Raw genomic sequence first — 20,220 nt, forward strand, 5'->3', positions numbered from 1 at the left:
TTCACTCTGCGTTCGATACACTTGTCTGAGTGCTGTCATTCGAGTTGGCGTCAAATGGTGAGCAGTATCTCTGTTCGCAAGAACGTCGGTGGGAGGCAGCTGGTGGGCGCTTGCCTCTAGCTCGATGGTGTTCTCACTGCTGGGTTCGCTTAACACGCACACGGGTAAGTATTTTGTTGTCAAGTTGAAACAACGCATCACACAGGAGAGCAATTATTGGATGTTAGCGCTGCGCCCATAGTAAAATGGCCACATTCAGAAGGTACTGTCGTATCGGTGCTATGCGTGGTCTGTTGACAAAACGGGCCGCGGAATTCTACGTATCGTACTTCAGGGTGCATTGCCCCGTGACAGCTGTCTTGGGCTCAACAGATGAAGTGAGCAATGATGTCATGGAGGTTCATTAGTGTGTTGTGTCTGAATCAGAAAAGCGAGTTCCGTAATGGATCGCCAAAGCAGAACAGTGCTTGTGCACTTCTGATAAATTTCAAATATTAGCCACTTCTATTGCCTGCCTTGGTATCAATGTCAGCGTGACAACGAGAAGTGGCTGAAAGAAGAGGCAAACACGCAACATACGTAGACGTGAATGCATGAGAATCGTGAACGCAATGCGCAGAGTAGTGCTGCTCACCGGGACTACGCATCGGCTGCACTGCAAGACAGGACACTGCAAGAGGGGGGCCTCACCACAGCGCATACCATGGGAAGAATAGATCAGTTTGGTGAAAAGATAAGCCTCGCCTTGAATGCCCTCTCTGCTATCCTTTTTATACCAGCCGCTTCACTGCTCTATCACCAACGCTGGCGACAATCATTCAGGTGTCAGCAGCCCTGCGGTAGAGGATTACAGCCTTGTCCGCTCTCCCTGCCTTTATTTCTATATTTTAATAAACATTACAAATAAATTATGTACTACGCATTGGCTTTACTGCGATTCAAGACACTGCAAGTAGTTGGCTTCACTGCAGGAAGAACTGTGGGAAGAAAACTTTAGCCCTGCTTTGTCGAAAGGTAAGCCTCGCAATTACAATGTATATAATCTCTGCTATCCTCTGTACAGCAGTAATTTCAGTGCTCTGTCACCCACTCTGGGGACAGTTATTCAGGAGTCAGCAGCGCTACGATAGATTACAGCGTGGTCTGCAGTAATTTGTCGCTCTCCCTGCCTTTAATATATATTTTTTAATAAACAATACAAATAGGTACATTTTATACTTTGCATTGGCTTCAATGCAAAACAAGACACTGCAAGGGGTCATCTTCACTACAGCAAAGACCGTGCTGAAAAAATTTAGCCTGGCTTTGTTGAAAGGTAAGCGTGGCAATCAATATATCTATGATCTCTGCTATCCTCTATATCCCAGCCATTCCCCGGCTCTATCACCCACTCTGGCGACAGTCATTTAGCTGTCAGTAGGCCGGCGGTACATAATTACAGGGTGGTCGGCAATAATTTCCCGTTCGAGCTCCTTGTCTTTTATTTTTGTAGTTTGATAAACAATGCGAATGCGTACATCATATAATACCCTTTGGCTTCACTGAAAAACAGGACAAGTTGTTGGCTTCACTACAGGGAAAACCGTGGAATAAAATTGGCTGAAGGCTTAGCTTGGTTAAGTCTGGAAGATTGCGAAAGCAATACCCTTGGCTGCGCCTTGGTTCGGCTGATGGTGTGGACATGGTTGGCCTTTGTTAAACTTATGGCTATACATCATCCGACATAGCGCAAGGCAGCGCACCGACCACTGCGAGGAGCCGAGCTGTAGCCCCATTTATCTTCCTAGCGTGACGTCACACCAGCGAGCGCCCTCTCTCGGTAGCGCCGCAGCAGCGGCACGCAAGGCTTCGCCTCCACCATCGATGCCGCGAGCTGGGGCCCCGTCTCTCGGTCTGGCGTGACGTCACACGGTCACGTGACGCGCAGCTGCGTAAGGAGGCGCCACGACCACCGATGCGCCGAAAGTGCGAGCAGTATTGCTTTCGCAATAAAAATGTAGCCCGGTTTTGTCGAAAGGTGCGCCTGACCAAGAATAAGTATACGATATGTGCTATAACCTATACACCAGTCATTTCACCGCTCTTTCGCGCACTCTAGTGACGGTCTTTCAAGTGTCAGCAGCCGTACGGTAGAGGAGTACAGCGTGGTCTGCAGTAATTTCACACTCTCCCTCCTTATGATTTTATTTTTATGCTTATAAACAATACAAATACGTACATTTTATGCTATGCATTGGCTTCACTGCAAAACAAGACATTGCAAGTAGTCGGCTTCACTACAGCACAGACCGTGGGAAAAAAATTTGAGGCTTGATTTCGCGAAAGATAAGCCTCGCACTGTATAAGTGGCGCTACCGTTTAAAGCTTCGCGCCGTCAAACTTTCTCCCCGTCTTTCTCCTTTCCTCAGGGCTCGCACTCTCGTTCGCCTCATTCCTATTGGACTACACTACGTCACGTGTCGCCGCAACTTCTTTTTTTTTTAATCACCTCTCCGGTCATGGGCGCTGCGCAGCTTTACAACGCGTGGACATGGTTCATCGTACTACCGCCGTAAATCGGGCGTAGAGGGGGTGCTACGTCACGTGACCGTTGTAGTCCAATAGGAAGGAGCAGAATAGGAACACGTGCGGCGAGAGCATGAAAAAGAAAGACAGAAGGAACATTGGCGCCAAGTTTAAAAGAATGGAACTGCGTACGCACTGAGGGGCTTCAGATGGGCCCAAATCGTCCTGAAATAATTTTCCCATGGTCTGTGCTGTGGTGAAGCCTACTTCTTGCGGCGCTTTGCATTTTGGTGCAGCCAAAGTACCGAAGCGTACTTTTCGCATAAATGACACGAACATTTTTACGCCGCCTTTATGATACACACTGTGGTGAGGACTATCCGTGCTCTTCCATGTCATTGACATTATTGTGACGTCAGTCGTAATGCTACGATCCGCAAATATTTCACGTGAATACACGTTTTAATCTTCATGCCTTGATTTTTTAGGCTATAACCCGAACTAACACTTGGCGTAGATATTTGTCCGCTTGCAGACACACTTAGTGATAACAGTTATTCAATTTTGCTACAGTACTTTGAACAGAATGAAAATTGTGAGCGTTATTTTCGTTAAGATATGAGCGTTCCTGTGAAATGGTGAGGCTTTGCATGATTTTGGAGCTTCGTGACGCAATCATTGGCCCGGAACTTTTGTTACAGCTATTGCCCTGTGTAGCCATTAAATAAATATGAGCGTAACTAGATAAATGAGGTAACCGTAGAAGACCAAAGGGCCAAAATCATCTTATCTGACAGTATGATCAACGTTCGTCGAATTCACTCGTCTGAGACCTGAATTGATACGTGGCCTCACCAACAGGCTCATATCGATAGTATTGCGTTTGATGTTGCGACCAAGTTACCACAAGAACAATATTAATTCTAAAACATTATATGGTGCATTACGCGATAATCCGGTTTTGTCCTTGGCGGCATGACCGTAAGATGGTACCAAAAATGGCCGATGGCGCAAAGAGTAAGAACATGTCAAAAATGTTCGGGGCGGCGTCAAATTTGTCAGGTAGCTTTCTGTGAACAAAGTGAAGCGATAGAACTGAAAAGGAAATTTTGTGCGTTTCGCGCGGGAATCGAACCCGGGCCTCCGGGATGCGAGACGAGAGCGCTTTCCCGACACCATGGTGGTTCTTTTTTTTTCTTTATTACATGGAAAACAAAACTGACGGTATATTACAAAGTGGACACAACTACACACTCACGGGCATGGCTGACTAAAGTTGTGCTTAAAGTTGTGACTGACTCGTACGTCATTGCACACGTCACGTCAATGTCTCCGTTACTGCATCTCACGAGTCACTTGCTCTTCGGATTTCATCGGCGATGCGGCAATGAACTCTCGACGTCAATTCAAGCGTGTGTAAAACGTAGGTGCGCCTAATGTGTGCGTCATTACATACGTCACGCCACTGCCTCCCGCGCGTCACTTGCGATACAGATTTTATCGGTGCTGTGTCTACTGGCATGCACTCCGAAGCGTCTACCTCAACGGCATCTGTGAAACGCGGTCGCCCATGGAAGCACGGGCAGAAGACGAAGCAGGGGGACTCAAAAGGGAAGGCCATGCAAGTTTACAAGGTGGACGACGATGTACCGATGAATACCTGAGCGAAAACGTTTCCTCAACACCGCTACGATGCTTATGCATTCTCACGTAAGCAGTCTTAAGTGCTTCTACCGAACGTTTTCGAACAAGTTTTCGTTCATTTCATGAGTAGCTGTTGCAGCTAAGCCATTTGAAGTGTCTGAAATCCTTAAAACATTGCAATCGGCGCAGTAGCTCGCTCGAAAGTCGCCTTTTTTTTTTGTTGCTCACAATGTTTGTAAATACCGATGCCCCCCTTTTCCTAGACCCTTCATATTTCAAACTTCGTCAGCCAATTTGTAACAAATCGTTATTCGTAAAAAACAGTGCGGCTCATCCGGGATGTGGGGACAGACACAGGAGTATCAATTACCTCTGGCGCTCCCCGTTTAAAGAACAAAAATAAAGCGGAAGAAAGAGGGAGGGAATATGACGTAAGGTAGCTAATCTCCGCAAGTCAACCTTCGATGACGACACACCAGCGGCACCAGTTCTAGACTTCGCTACAGTGGGCTTTGTAGGAAACTTTATGGTTAATCGAAGCTCTTATACCGACGCCCGTGTCACGCTTTCTTTCTTTTTCTAAAGCCATTCGTTTACATTTTCATGGCCGGCCTTTCAAATTGTTTTGTGACGCTTTATCACAAAGTGACATACTATGACTATAGCGGCAAGGACACTACTGCCCTACTTGCATGCAGGGTGTTCCACGTAACTTGAACGAAGTATTTAAAAAAGAAAGTGGTTAGCCGCAGCTGTATGAAACCAAAAGCATATAGTTTGCCTTCATGTGGTGCTCTATAGAATATTTTTGTATTCCGGTTGATTAGTTTGTTAACTAATGTGAATTGTGCAATTTTATTTTCATATTCACTCGAGGGCCAAGTGCGGTTTGCTCCGCTGTAAAGGGCATTCAGAAACGACCGATCCAAATTCGTGTGGCGGCGTAAGTGCTGCGTGATAATTCTCTTCTGCGTTTAGAGAAAGCCCGCGAAATATGACGTAATACCACGTGACTTCGGTCATGCGCTATCGTATGCAGCGCTCCCAACCGCACTTCGCGCAAAAGAACCGCGCGCGCGGACCATGGCGAAGGTGAGCGCCTGTGGCTATCGCCTTCACAGCACGTCTGCATCTTTGGCGGTGGCACACGGAAAGCAAGCGCCGTCGTCCCTGATAAGCGATAGGTTCGACGCACGGTTGAGAGCGCTCAAATAGGATAGCGCACGCGCTCAGTCACGTGACTATTTTATATTTCGCGAGCTTTCTTAAAACGCCGAAAAGAATCATCACGCAGCGTTTACGCAGCCACAAAAAAATTGGATCTTTCGTTCCTGAATCCCCTCTACAACGCTACGACACGCACTCTGCCTAAAGTGAATAATGAAGATTTTCCATAATTTATCCTACTTAATTAGGAAGTTACACGTAATATAAAAAGATGCTCTAAAGAGCGCCACATGATAGCAAACCATATATTGTAGTTTCATTTAGCTGTGGTTAGCACTTCTTTAGAACGCTTGGTTCAAGTTACGCGAAACTCCCTGTATATGCCCCGCCAATTACGTTCGCTCGTTTAAGTGACGTCATGGTGGAGGCGCCTTTTCGTTGTCCTGTTTCCAACAGGTGATATCCTCAGAAAGATTAGGCCTGGACTCCTTGAGCCTCTTGTGCACGATAATCTCGAGTACCAGGTCCCAGCCATAAAATGTGATGAATGTTTGCCGTATAGAGACGCCGTAGCTTTTTTTTCTTACCTTTCTCCGTGGTTCGACAGTTTCTGGAAGATCGTGGAGGCTCGTCTAATTTGTCTTACCTTTCTACAGAGGTTGCAGTAAGAGTCGCGTTTGCTCGGGTGTCCGTCACTCTTTTTGGGCGATCTTGTACTTACCTTGTTTTTAGTTTCGCCCTGAAATGGCGGCTTTCGTTTTCTTGTTACTTAGTTCTTAATAAGGAGGTGTGTTCGTAAGTTTTTGTGTCGATTTTGATGTACACTCTGAACAACACTTGTCTAAAGTGGCGAATCGGTCTGTTTGGTGGTCGTTTATAAAACAGAAAAATGAAAACACAGGCAGACGCCACAATGAGGCCACACATGGTCGATTCGCATGCTAGGGCCATGCGCTATAGGATGAACATAAGTGGAACTTTGCAATTACGTAACAGTAACTACTGCTGACGCTGGAGGCCACTCGACCACTCTGTACAAGTGCGATTCAGACTGTAGTTCTATAGTGACTCCCTATAGTGACTTACCCTTTATTCTTGCAATTACGTGTGCGTACTGGCAAGTGGCAAAGTGAGCATTTTCTCACTGTGTGTGTGTTTGTGTGTGTGCGTGTGTGCGTGCGTGTGCGTGCGTGTGCGTGTGTGTTACCTTAAGCTTTAGTCTTAGATTCAAACAGTAAACACTGGTGGAACTGCTCCCCTGGAGATCCGTCAGTAGCTCAAGGTGGCTTCATGGGTTTAGAGTGCCTGCTTGAAGGTACTTGTTTATCGACAAGCAACTGGATAACATTTCTTCCTAAAGGAGCCAGAGACTTGTACTGACAATTTTCGTAAATCTCTGGACAAGAAAAAACAAACAAATAAAAGGCCCAGTGACGAGAAAATAGTGAAATTCGGGAACTTTCCTAGATTCTGTATATGTATGAAAAAAGAAGCTGGCCCTTCAGTTCATCCGCTGTAGTAATCATCCTTCATCCCCTAATTAAATAATATCAATGGTATGGAAGAGCACTCTACTAGTACAATTTGAGTCAGTGTTTCTCTGTACTGGTTCTCCTGAATGAAATCAGTGCTTGAAGGACACTCTATACCAGTACAATTGGAATTAGCCTTTCCTCTTTGTTTCTTTAAAATCAACTTTCTGTCACTACGTGCCACTGAGGCGACTGGCGCCTCGTATGCTGTTTGCCTTCTTTTTCCTCGCTTAGCGCTGTCCACAAATTTTCTGACGTTTCTCGGCCATGATGTCTTGGTACAGGACCTCGGCTGGAACCCTTGATGCGGGCCTGGATCTCGGTGGGAGCTGCTGCTTCGTGTCCTTCGTCAAGTAGTCGCCGATCAGCGTCTAGCTATAGTATGTGAGTTTGAAAAAGGAAATTTTTGAAGACATCAGTACAGAGCTGTGACTGCCTCTTACTAGGTGGTCATCCCAATAGTACTGCACAGGGAGGGGATGTTGGGAATGCAAGAAGTGATAGAAAAGGGGGAAGGTGTCGAGCGTAAAGGCCGTCGATAGGTACAAGCAGTTGAAGCGGAAACGCGGTTTTGTCGTCGCCTAAATAGGTTATGGCATTTGAAAAGCTCAGGTAAGGCTACGAGAGCTCGCTCGAGGAAGGACAAGTATCCACTTGAAAAAAGAAAGGCCTCAGGGTTGTCAAGGTGCAAGCATACGAATGCGAACTAACACCACCAAGCAAGTCGTGGCTTCTCTAGAGTCTCGATAATAAATTGAAACATTTCGTTTCATTCATTCATTCATTCATTCATTCATTCATTCGGCGTACTGCTAAAGGCTGTTCTCCTATTTGCACAACACGCGGTGGAAGCAGAGGGGGAAGGTTGAGTCACGATCAAATATCACGCAATCCAGTGTGCATCTGTTACGACCTACGCTTTACGATAATTAATTATGATTTTAAGATTGAGTGGCGGTAGATGTAGTACAAGTATGCATGCCGAAATGAAACTTAAGTGTGGGCCGACACCACGAAGATCTCGAGCGCGTAGGAGCCATGTGTCAACGCCTTTATTATTTTTGAGACACATTCGGCGATTTCTACCCCCGCTTACTTGCTAACCCCTACCATTTTCTTTTACAGTAAACTGGCGTTAAGACGGTCTAGTTTAAGGCAAACTTTCGGGTATGAGGAACACGGCACGGTTGGTTGGTTTCAGTTAGGCCCAATGTGAAAGAAATCTGCTCAAAACGAAACGTTAATTCGGTTAAATCGAACTTCCGCACTAGTCCCTGATACCTGCTACTTGCTCTAACAAGAGGCCCTTATCGGCACACTTGATGAGTGATGCTAGCTACCTAAAAAGTAAATTGTGATTCTGTAGACGCAAACAGCTACTCAAATGTCGACGAGCAGGTGGAAACCCGCAGGGCTGTCACCGAAAACGGTGATTAAAACGGTCCTCGATGTGCCCCTGCATTCAAACAATTGTGGTCAGGACACCGTCCAGTTGTGCTGTCATATTATGTTGCAGATAACGGCCTGGATCCTTTGGTGCATTTTTTTAGCAACATGAGGAGAATGAAGAAACTTTTTGCAAGCGAAGTAAAATTTCAACTTCAGTGACAGAGCACAGGTTGGCCAAATGCGGGCAAGTAACAGTGAATGCATAGCCTAAGTGTTTTTAAAGCAATGACTAGCATCATGAAATGTTAACAAGTGATTTTCTTTTTTACATGTGCCTTTTCCTTTAGGCGCAGTTTCATTTGTGGATTTGTGGGGTGTTCCAGGAATAATGAGTTCTGTTATTTAGATCCTTTCTGTTAAGGCGAACTTTCCACATGGCGAGCAGCTATCCACTGTTCCTTCGATTTAGTTTTAACGGGATCCTACTGTATTTAATATTTAGCTTATCCAGGCGCGGCGCTTACTTAATTTACCAATCTGAGGGCTAAAAACATCAAATCAACAGACCGACGGTCAACTGTGTTCCAATAAAGGGTCTCTGAATTGAAAAGCCTACTGTGCACAGGGGCCACTATGGCCGCTGGTATGAAACACCAATGATGTCTTGGGCGGCACTTCGAGCCAGTAAGAAGACGATTCCGTGACAGGCAATTTTTCTTGCTGTGTACGTTACACAATTTAGTAGAGAGGTACGAGGCATACGGTTCTACTTACGTGACTGGTGAAAGCCAGGAACGTGTTGACATCAGCACTTGTACTGTGGCTTGAAAGAGGCGTGACTGAGCACAACTGGTGGAACGCTGGCCCCCTCGTATCTGTGTTGAGGGAGCTAGGCAGTGTCAAATGAAACCATAAACACACACATACACAACGCTGGGATTAAGCAGCATTGGGCTCGTTGCAGATTGGTGAGCACTTGGGCATATCTTGCGAACGTGTTTCGACTGCATGCGCTGTCGTGAGTAAGAAGCATAAATTGTTGCGTGAAGTTGCAAAGCCTGCAGACATTTCTAGACTAAGTTTCGATTGTGTGAGCAAGAGCTTTATGTTCCTGAAAGTGACAGAAGCGTGCAAGTCAAGGGCTGTTGCTGAAGTGTACTATCGAAATAAATCTGCTCCCGGAAGTGCTACCTTGGCTGTGAGAAGCCAAGGGTAACACTCCTGGAGCCCAACCCTGCACAGGCATACAAAAACCCAAAGAAAGTTAAAGTACCGCATGCGTAAGTGGAAAGAGGTGAGATCGACTCCCACCTACAGCGAGCTAGCTACGGCTCATGGGTCGAAAAATCCGATGTCAGACGCTATTGAAAAATTGACCGTCTGGCGTTATTGCACCAAAATTTGTCGACACCAAACTTAATGGGAGTCGAACCCACAAGCATTGGTGGGAGTCGAACCGACGGCCATTTGCGGGTGTCGAAACAACGGCCTTGGACGTTAATTACAGCAAAATAATAAGGCACAGTCAAGCAAGATGAGTTACCTAGGGCACTGGAACTCACGGCCTTTGGTGGGAGTCGAACCCTCGACATTTGGTGGGACTAAAATTCAATGACACCAAAATTGATGCTGAAATTACTGATGGTTGGAACCTACGACCATTGGTCGAACTTTGATGTTAATTAAGGCGGAGTTAATTTGGTGAGAGAACAAAACAATAAGAGGTAAAAACGCCTCCGAACGCGAATGTCAAGTAATTTAATGAATGTCTCGTGAACACGCGGACTTTCGCCTCCATTCTATTTCGCATATGCTAAAGTGACTTAACTTTCGCTGTAACAGTACAGTTAGGTGTAACAATAACATCCTCTCACGCTTTATCTGGCTTCATTGTGCATTACATTGAATGGTTGTGACTTACTAAACACGGAGCCCCTTGGATCTTCTTATAATTGTCACTCTAACAGATTTTAGTGTTCTATCTCACATGTTCATTCTTATTTTGCGACGTACCTGCGCTGGTATTGTCTTCAGGATGGGTTCTATCAGCGCGCCTGGGAAGGAGACCTTCTGGAAACTAACAGGCGCCCTTGCGGTTCGTGTACACTTTCACTAGTAGTTAAGGTTATTGAAAAAGTAAATTAGGGATTTTCACGTGCCAAAACCAGGATCTGATTGTCGGGTACGCCGTTCCGGACTAATTTTGGCCACCTGGGATTATTTAACGTGCACCAAAATCTAAGTACACGAGCATTTTTCTTTTGCATTTCGCCCCATTGAAGTGCGGCAGCTGCTTTCTGGACCGAACACTCGAGCACTGAAGAGCAATGCCATAGCCACCAAGCTACCGTGACGGGTAGTTAAGCTTTTCATAGGAGACGATTCTGCCCAGGAGTACGAATTTTTCTTGCAAACATTTTCGCTTACAAATGTAACTATCCGCTTGAATCCGCTAAATGTACGTGAGCATCCTGCTAAAGATCCGTTTAGAGAAATATGAGCGAGGAACGGGGCAGAATATAGTGAACAGTTTTTTTTATAAGTAGCTATATAGTATCAATTACAATGACAACCAAACTGCCAATGCTAGGGAAGACACCTCCAGATTTCCGAATTTTGATGGTGGGCATTTACACCTTCCACAAAGTAGTTCATACATACTTTCAACAAGAAAAAATATTCCCACTTTACGAAGTGAACTGGGTCAGATTAGATACACGAACCAAGAATTCAATGTAACTTTCATAAGCATATGCTCTCAAAGAGAAGCACTCTCAACAAGAAGTTTTTGACTGCGAGGAAGAAACACTTCCAGATGCAACTCAGAGAGCCTGGTCATACATCTCCAACTGTGCTTTGAGGCTGCTTGTTGAACAGGCTGAATAAACCACCGTGAAACATTCTAAACAAGTTTTAAAAGTTCCCGATCCGTTCGTTCATGGTTGGTAGGGAGATAAATCTTCGAATCCCTGCTAGCGGTAAACTTGAGGAATGAGAAGCTGATTTAAAAACAGAATGCGTGCCAACACTTCAAGTCGAGCTTTAGCCTCTTAGAAAGAGGAAACTTTCTTCAAGGTTGCCGAGCTTGCAACTTCTCGACGGTACACCGCCTACCTTGCGGAAGTTTCAGCTTCTAGTACGGCGGGTACTGTCAACATGCGCCGTCTACTCGTCAAAACGCTGAAGGATGCCGCCATTATAGAGCTCGAGCACGTCCGCGACGTCGGCCATCCACGGATTGGGCGCCCAAACGTCAAGCAGACCACGTGGAAGCTGGTCGGACGCATCGCTGGCGACATATACGAGACCAATGACACAGTGAAACGGGGTGTCATGGCTCCATCTGCTGCAAATCGAGAGAGAGAGAAAATGATAAATGAAAGGTAGGGAGGTTAACCAGGACTGAGCCCGGTTGGCTACCCTACACTGGGGAAAGGGAAAGGGGGACGGAAAGATTAAAAAAAAAAAAGAGAGAAAGTCCACTGGAGATATCAGTCGGTCACTCAGTCCGAATCACAGACGCTGACTCAATCCGGTCGCTTTCAAATATCGCAGCAGCGCTTTTGTGGCCTTTTGTAGCTGTGATATGCGAGGCCATGATCCCAAGATCTTGTTCAAGGTGAACGAGGCAAGATAAATGATAAGGGAAATGCAGGAAAGCTTTCTGAGCTGGCAGGCTGAGCCAGGTTCGTCACCTTGCATTGGGGAAGGGAGAAAAGGGACTAGAAGATGAGTACACGTCGCGTCTATAGAAGGTGCACCTACGCTTGTGCATTCACCATCATGGTCATTCTCCCAGTCATCGACAGTACAGCAGCAAGTTACGGTGCTTTGTAACAAAAATGGCAACCAGAGGCGTCTCCCGCGGCTCTTGTACGAATGTATAGATCTGCCAGCCTACTTTCATGACGTCACAGCTGAAATCGAGTAGTGCTGCTGTCTAAAGCTCTTTGTCTGACACCGACGCTCTATCGAGGACGAGTGTGAGAACGAGGACAAATACTGAAGGACACCCTCGGAAATGCTGCTCGTGAAAGAAAAAAAAGTACTGTGCCAGCAGAAATCTGGTCCGCGTCTGGGATTAAACAAGAAATGCTGTGCTGCAGTAAGGATCACAACGCGTGTCAACAGCGTAGCAATGGTCGCGTTCGTGACGCAAACGCGAGCTGCTCTCGTTGACAAAGTGCTATCTGCGTGAAACAGGCGCTGTGGTTTCCTCCTGGCGTATTTTTTACACGTTTATTTCACGTGGTCAGTCGCTGTTAAAAAGCTCGTTCAACTTAACATCCTTGTTGCACCTACTATAAGTAGGCATTGGCCTTGCCAGAGTCATTTGATAAGTGGCCTTGTTGGACGTCCTTTAGCTTGTCATGCGTAGCGTTAAGAAAAAGTAATTACATTGTTCTGCTAAATAGATACTGAAAAGAGAAGTTTCTATCCTGATGACTTACACTTGAGCGACACTGGAAAGTTCACTCTTTACCCTGCCCGGAGACTTGCTAAGCCTTGTCCCTGTCGCATACGCACAATGGGGAGATAGCCTTAAGTATGATGGTTAAGATGAACGTGAAAAAGACGGTGAATTAGCGTTTCGTAAGTTAACACAAATAGATAATAAAATCCTGTAGAAGAAAGATATAAATAGAAGGAAATCGGACCTAGAATGCTTTAAAAAAGAAACTATAAAAATAATTTGCCGTAGGTGCCATCATCGCTTTATCGCCAAGAGAAATTAACATAATAGGAAAAAAACAAAAAAAAGTCTGTTTCGTTCCGTTTCGTTTCCCAAACACTGGCGCATACCCACTATGGGGGATTGGCCTAGAAGCAGGCGGTTTTCCGTATGGTTAGAATTAAAGCAAAACTAGATCTGAACAATACAATGTGGGACTAAAGAACTATAATTTAGAAGTACAATGAGAATATTGTTAGGAATGTTGATAAAATAAGTTTATATAAAGAAATGAAATAATAGAAATAAAATCTATCGTTCCACTTATCATTCCGCCTCGTTTCTGCGATGGGTTTTCCAATTTTCGGCAGCACCTAATGGGGCAACAACGAGAAGTGTTAGGCTAAGCTGTGCAATTAAGTTATGCTCATGTAACAGCAAAGCACCCATTTTCATTCCCTAGGAGGCTTACTTAATCCAAACAAAGCCTAAGACGAAAGACGTTCCGACGCGCCTGCTTTGAAGTTCCCGTGTGAGCACGCCGCGACATCATCGTTTTCGGCTGCGTCTTTTCGTGCCTAGCTGCTTGATCACCGTATTGAAATCTAGATTAACCAAGCACTCCACCCCGGCAATGGTTTCAAAAGGTTTCCTTGGGCGAAACATGGCCCAGGTACAGACATAGTAATTGAAATCCATGGAGTGGCAATGACGTTACAGGTGCTGAAGTTTTCCGTGCAAAGGTGAAAAGAGAACGGCAAACTTAGCCTTCGTTTTTCTCATGTAAAGAATTCATCATTTTCAAGTAAATGAATGATAACAGATGCTGACAAAAATAATCAACCTTGAAAGAATACCTTGCATTCTGTAAGCAACGCGTGAAAGAACGAGAACGATTTAGGTAAAACAAAGGAAGGTTCTATAACATAGGGCGAGTGCCGTTAATTCTGTGTTCTCCCTCAGTTCTCCTTGTGCGAGTATGTTCGCTATTCTCAATGAACAACTTAGAACTTCAGCGCTTCACAGCACCTTTACCTTACCTGTAGCTCTGTGGGTTTCAGTTTAGCTGGCGGCATATTGGCTGTTTCGCGTCGACTATGTTGTAGTCCGAGACGGCAGGTCCAGAACATAGGTGACTTAGGTCAGCGTAGGCAGGCCCGTTGACATGAACCGGCCCACCCAAAAAAGATTTTCGAGAGCGTGTATGTTCTGTATGTAAGCATGAGCGGCTTAGCTTGCTGTCACTATAAAAAAAATTAAAAGAAACTGCAACCCTTAAAACCCACCCCAATTGCCCTTTCGTCTGATTGCGAGGGATGGTCGCTATCCGAAGAGATAAATAAACATATTAAGCAAGCACGTAAGCAACACCTGACCGGTCTCAGAGCGAGAAGAGTGGGTTCATCCGGATGGCTCGGTGATTTGTTAGTCACAACCATGGGAAGAAACAATGAAGCACGAGGAAGCATAGGAGAGAGTACTTGTGTTCATCTGAAATGTGGAAGTAATAAGGTAAAGGGAAACGCAAATAGACTAAAGGATAAAATGCTGCCGGAGAGATTCGAACCAACATGCCACGCATTGCTCGTGCGTCGCTTTTACCGACTGAGACACCGCTAGCGGCCATCCTCCCATCAAATTTTTTTATCGTATTTGAGTACGTGTACCAGAAATAGCATTGATAATGATGCCAGTTGCGATGAAGATTAAAAGTCTTGAATTCCGCTATCGCTACTAGATTTTAATCGTTAAAACACGATATACCTGTATTGTACAGTTACGTATGCCTGTAACGACCTGTAGGCTCTATCGGACACTTTCCTGCTTTTAGAGACAATATTTTTCTAATCGAGTTGCCCCCTGCTTTTTCTTAGCGGGTGTTTCCGGCCTCTTTCGTGGACCGATCCTGAAAACAGTGCAGCCAAAACATTTTATGAGTCGTACGCTCCTCCTACTCTCCTTACGCGAGAAGTGCGGAGCCGGAGTACCGTGAGCAGTGATTCCGCCCTGTTCTCACTACAAACTCACTCGGGAAGAAATTTTACCTCCACAAGTCTGGTTTGGCTATATCAACATTGTGTCCTTTGCGCAATGAGAGTGAATTTCTGTCACATTTCTGTTTGACACGTCGCCGGTTCATTATTAACAGGAAAATAACCCTTCCATAACCTTCGCTTGAATTTGACTTGCGATAATTCTTTCCTCTGGGGCCACCGTACTGGGTTACAGCCACAGGAACGTTTGTGAAGCCCTCTGCGCCTTTCCGCGCGAGACCAAAAGACTTACATGCTAAAATTGTTCTTTATACTTAATGTGCTCACGTAATGTTTACTGTAATATTTATATATTTGATCATTCATATCTGTAAGAGTAGACATATTATTTCACATTTACGAGGTAAATATTTCATTTCACCTTCTTTCTTCAAAAAGAAATTGATAAGTTTTTCACCTCCCCATTCATGGCCGATCTCCCAGAGCGGTCTGCGCCATTTCACTAAGGAACAAGATATCGAAAAAAAAAAGAAAAAAAGAAAGAAACTAAGAGCAAGATATCGGGAAGTGCGTGAAGTATGATGGGAATGTTAATCAGATGTATAATTCGGAAATAGTGGCATATTAGATGAAAGCGCAACCTGATCTTATGCAGGTCTGTTTTGTAGCCAGTGCAGGATCAAAAGTTTCTGTCTGGTAGGCAAAATGAAGTTTTAGATAATTTTTTTATTCTTTTCCACATCTATTCTTCTCTTATTTTTTTCTTTAGCTAGTACAAAATGACAGCTAGCGCTGACGCTTTGCTCTCTTCACAATGGTATGTGCGTGTGTCTGTGCGCGTGTGCGTGTGTCTGTGTGTTTGTGTGTAAAATGGGGAGGCGGTAAGTGTGCGTAGGCGTTAGCTTTCTCACCACGTCTTGGAATCTTGGTCTGTCATGCGCCTATTTCGTATGTGTTCACAATTATTAAGAGAGAGCAACAGAATATGACGTCATTCGCTCTCCAACGCAAATGACGTAAGTTTCGTTCACATAACTATCCTGAGAATTCCTTACGCAGTTATTAAGGTCAACAGACTTGCTCGAACGGATTGAGCCTGATCTTGTGTTCATTGCGCTGCACGGGATCCCGCGGTCTGATAGTGTGCGGTTATTGTGACCGGCTGTGATCGTGTTCTCCCTGTCTTTATATCTCTCTCTCTTTCTCTCTCTCTCTCTCTCTACTTCATATCTTTCCACCTCCCCCTTCGTCCAGTGTAGGGTAGCAAACCAGATTTCTTGTTCTGGTCGCCCTCACTGACGTTCTCTTTCATCTGTATTGTTATTCCCTTACACGAGATATAACTTAAGCAGTAGACGCTTGCTCGATGAGCTGATAAACTTATTAGTTGAAGATTACGCCATCGAAACGACAGTCCCTTTCAGCGCAATCTCCGCGCTCTCTAAGACCCTCCGACCACTATCACTCAATCCCTCTTGAAAAGTAAAAAAAAAAAAAAAAAAACAAGCTGTGCATGTTTACGCAAGACTTTTGCGATATTATTTGGCCGCTGAAGCCAGGGATCGCACGTGAAAACAGTGCACATTCTGATCCTGGAGATAGCAACTCGCTTATCAGCCACTCGTGTTGACAAACTCTTCAGCATCAGTGTTTGCTCTGGACTTGCCGATGTCATGGCTCGCGCGACCTGCAGCGCCTTTCTCTCGGTCGTGTGACTGCACCAATCCTCTCGCTGGAGATGCGCTGCTCGTACTCTCACAGCTCGTTTGGTGCTCGTAGAAGCGAACTGAAAGAAACAGGGTAATAGATGCAGGTGCAATAGGCCCACATCGTGCACATAAAATATGACTTCGTTGTTACATCTTAAACATGCAGTTTGCTCGTTTATGAACAGTTCATTACTATGAGGCTTCTGCGCTTTTATTTTTATTTTTCCTACATCATATTACCACGGCAACTCCGTCACATTCAAGTAGAGCGCCCGTCACTCTTCATATTGCACGCTGTGTGCGCCGTACCGTGGTGTAGTTAAGTAACGACAGGCAGCGACCATCGTGGCACGAGCAGCCAGTTGATGCCGGCTCGCATTCGCCACGTGCACTAGGGATCACACTAGGGGAGAGTAGAAGTCAGTTCGACGCCAACTTGGAACGTGACTGACGGCCGTTTTCACGGCTGTAGTGACCTTGAGCTGCGGGCACAGGTTCGCCCTTAAGTATAGTTGTCATTAACCTGCGTTCCTCAAGGTCGCTACATTTCCGGTGGATCCGAGGTGCGGGGTATGAGCTGATGCCCCAAGAACGCATGTCAGCGTTGCCCAGACCACCAGCGATTCGATCCCGTGGAACGGACACCTGTGCACCAGCGGGCCAGCCGCCCTCTTCTAGGCTACTCGCGTAAATTCGGCCCTCTTCTCTTCACGCCAAGGCGAACTCAGACAGCGGACGGCGTCGCTATGACTAGCCATGTAAGACAGGCACAACTGCTCGTGAGCCAATCTCGCAAGCCGCCAACATTCCATGGCGACTTCTTCGAAGACGTCGAAGACTGGTTGGAACTTTATTCGGTAATAAGCTAATAAATGGCGAAGAAACTGAAAAAAAAAGGTTGTGATGCAGTGGACCGTACCGCAGATACGCATGGTGGGCGATCATGTTATTACGCCCCTTGGCAGATGCACCGAAAGACTTAATATAAGAGGCTTCACTTGCGTTTATGACTTTGTCGTGCTGCCAGAATGTTCAAGGGAACTTATACTAGGAATGGATTTTCTAAAAGCTAATCGCGCCATAATCAACCTACGTAGGTCCAGTGAGTCATTCTTTCAAGAATGAACTATACGTTTGGAGGAATCGGAGGAGCGACGTCTTGCTGCATGTCGCGTCGTTGATGATGATGTAACTGTGCCGCCACGTTGCAGTGCAATGGTTCTTGGGGAGAATGAAACATTCTGCGACCGCGAAGGTATAGCGGATGGAAACATAGGGCTCGTTTTGAACAAAGGTATTTGATAACCTAACCGCAACGTCAACTGCTCTGTCAGGAACCTGCAGTGTCGGCAAATCAGTTACCGTCAACCAGAGACACCCGCAAGCCCAAAAGAAACAGATATATCTCCGGATAAAGGATTTTGCTGACTGCTCCTCCACTTCCACGAAGGTAAGACATGCGTCTGTAGTAAAGCACAGAATTATAACAGAGGACGCCAAGAGACCGGTAGGCCAGCGCCCGTATCGAGTTTCACCAAAAGAAAGGCAGATCATCAAGAAGCAAGTAGAGGAGATGCTTTGAGGTGACGATATTCAGCCTTCCGACCGTCCGTGGGCATCTCCCGTAGCGCTCGTTAAGAAAAATATAACACACTTCGATTCTGTGTCGACTACCATAAACTGAACAGCGTTTACCCCCTTCCACGAATCGATGAACGGTTAGATGGGCTCCGATGTGCAGTTTTTCTCCTCCTTTGACCTCAAAAGTGGATATTGACAAATAGAGGTGGATGAGGGGGACCGTGAGTTCTGGGCAAGACTTGCCTGCCCAATTCTTTAAGCAAGTCTTGCCGATAGCTCATGGCCGACAGCTTCTCTGATCAGGCACTTCGCCTCACAGGCACGGCGTGCCCCACACATGTCCTCGTTAGCGTTGCTAAAGCCCTGTTGAAGTGCATGCCACCACAGATAACTAATGCCTCTCACTCTTCCACGCTTTACAATGACAGTCGCGGTTATTCCGTATATCCATGGCATATCGCATCGACCGAAAAGGATTGGCCAGCGGGTCAATGTAAAAGTGTTTTTTTCCGCTCCCAATAAACTGCAGTCTTTGTGCAGATTGACCAGTGCGTGTGCCCCAAAGAGCCTGCTTGCAAAAGGAGACATCAGAGTTCGTTGACTGTGCAGAAGGAATAGGTTATAATCTGCCTTTGAATTGTGGGTGTAACTATGTTGGTCAGAGCGGGCGATGCCTTAATGACAGGACAGGGAGCATCACTGCACTGTGATAGAAATGAATGGTAGAATTTCCACTGTAGAAATCGTACGCGTAATCACGCAGACACCACAAATACGGTCACCTGTAAACCGGTATATAGCGCGTGCACAATTGTCAGCAAAAATCGTAATCAATTGACCCGAGAAATCATCGAAGCGGAATTGATTGACAGGTGTGGTGACACCTGTGTGTTAAAATCATCCCTTGCCCTTTCCAGCAAGGAGCTATCCTTCTAGCGTAGAGAAAGGTATTTTATGCGGGCGGCGCACACGTGATGTGTCACAAATTTTGCTACATGTGTGGTTACTTGCTTCAAAATAAAACACTGTTGTAAGTATGCGCTCGTTTGTCCCAGCCTCTTCTTCGTCCTCGTCTTGTGCACAATGTGTTGCATTCATGTCCTACAAACATGTCCAAACAGTCACCTTATGTCTCCCATTATCAACAGCAAAAACACACACAAAAAAAAAAGATGCATAGTGATGTTCGGGTGAGGTTCAACTTGTAAATATAACATTGAAAAATATAACACCTTATTATGAGCACGGTCATAAAGAATTAGACAGGAACTGCCGAAATAAAAGCATAACTAGCCATTAATTATCACCAACGTACGAGGGTGCAATCTAAATACGACACGGCGTCTTCCTAGGGTTTTGAACTTCGCACCTCGCCGTGGCGCCGCGTAGCATGTGATCCCCGAGGCTATTTGCGACTCACTCTCGTGTTCCCTTTCCCAAAGATGACGATTGTACGTACTGCAAAAAATCGGATAAGGCCTACGTTTCTCGTTTTACTGGTGCTCTCGATGTCGTGCGAAAGCTAAATAATCGCAGCCGGCAAACGTTTGTTCCCCTCTGTGTCTTTATTTCTATGGGAATCTCTGCATCAGAACGGCAAGTTGGCCGAGTTGGTAGGCTAACGTCGTCCGAATCGGTGTCTTTGTTACCGTTTATTTCGCGCCATTTGATTTCGACCCGTTCTCAGCATTTGAACGTTGGCTCCGTCGCGATAGCAAGCGATCTAGCCTGCACTGATATCGCAGCTTGCTTTGACCTGTGCTGCCATTTTGCCGTACGTAGGTGGGTGTGGTTGCCGGTAAGGGTCCACACATGATTTCGTGAATACCTTTAGCTTGTGGCGTCAAGCTGCAATTAACGCCGCTATTTCTCGAAGGACCACGGCGTAACCGAAAGATTGCTGGCTGTTCATTTTTGTAGGATATTCCCGTTGCTCGTGGTTCGAACATCGCGAGGACGGACAGCCGGGTCAAGCTACGTTTCACAGCAACGAGAGGTGAGGTCGATTCTTGCAATAGTTTTGAAAT

This window comes from Dermacentor andersoni, chromosome 11 (assembly GCF_023375885.2).
Source record: "Dermacentor andersoni chromosome 11, qqDerAnde1_hic_scaffold, whole genome shotgun sequence".
Classification (NCBI taxonomy): Eukaryota; Metazoa; Arthropoda; class Arachnida; order Ixodida; family Ixodidae; genus Dermacentor; species Dermacentor andersoni.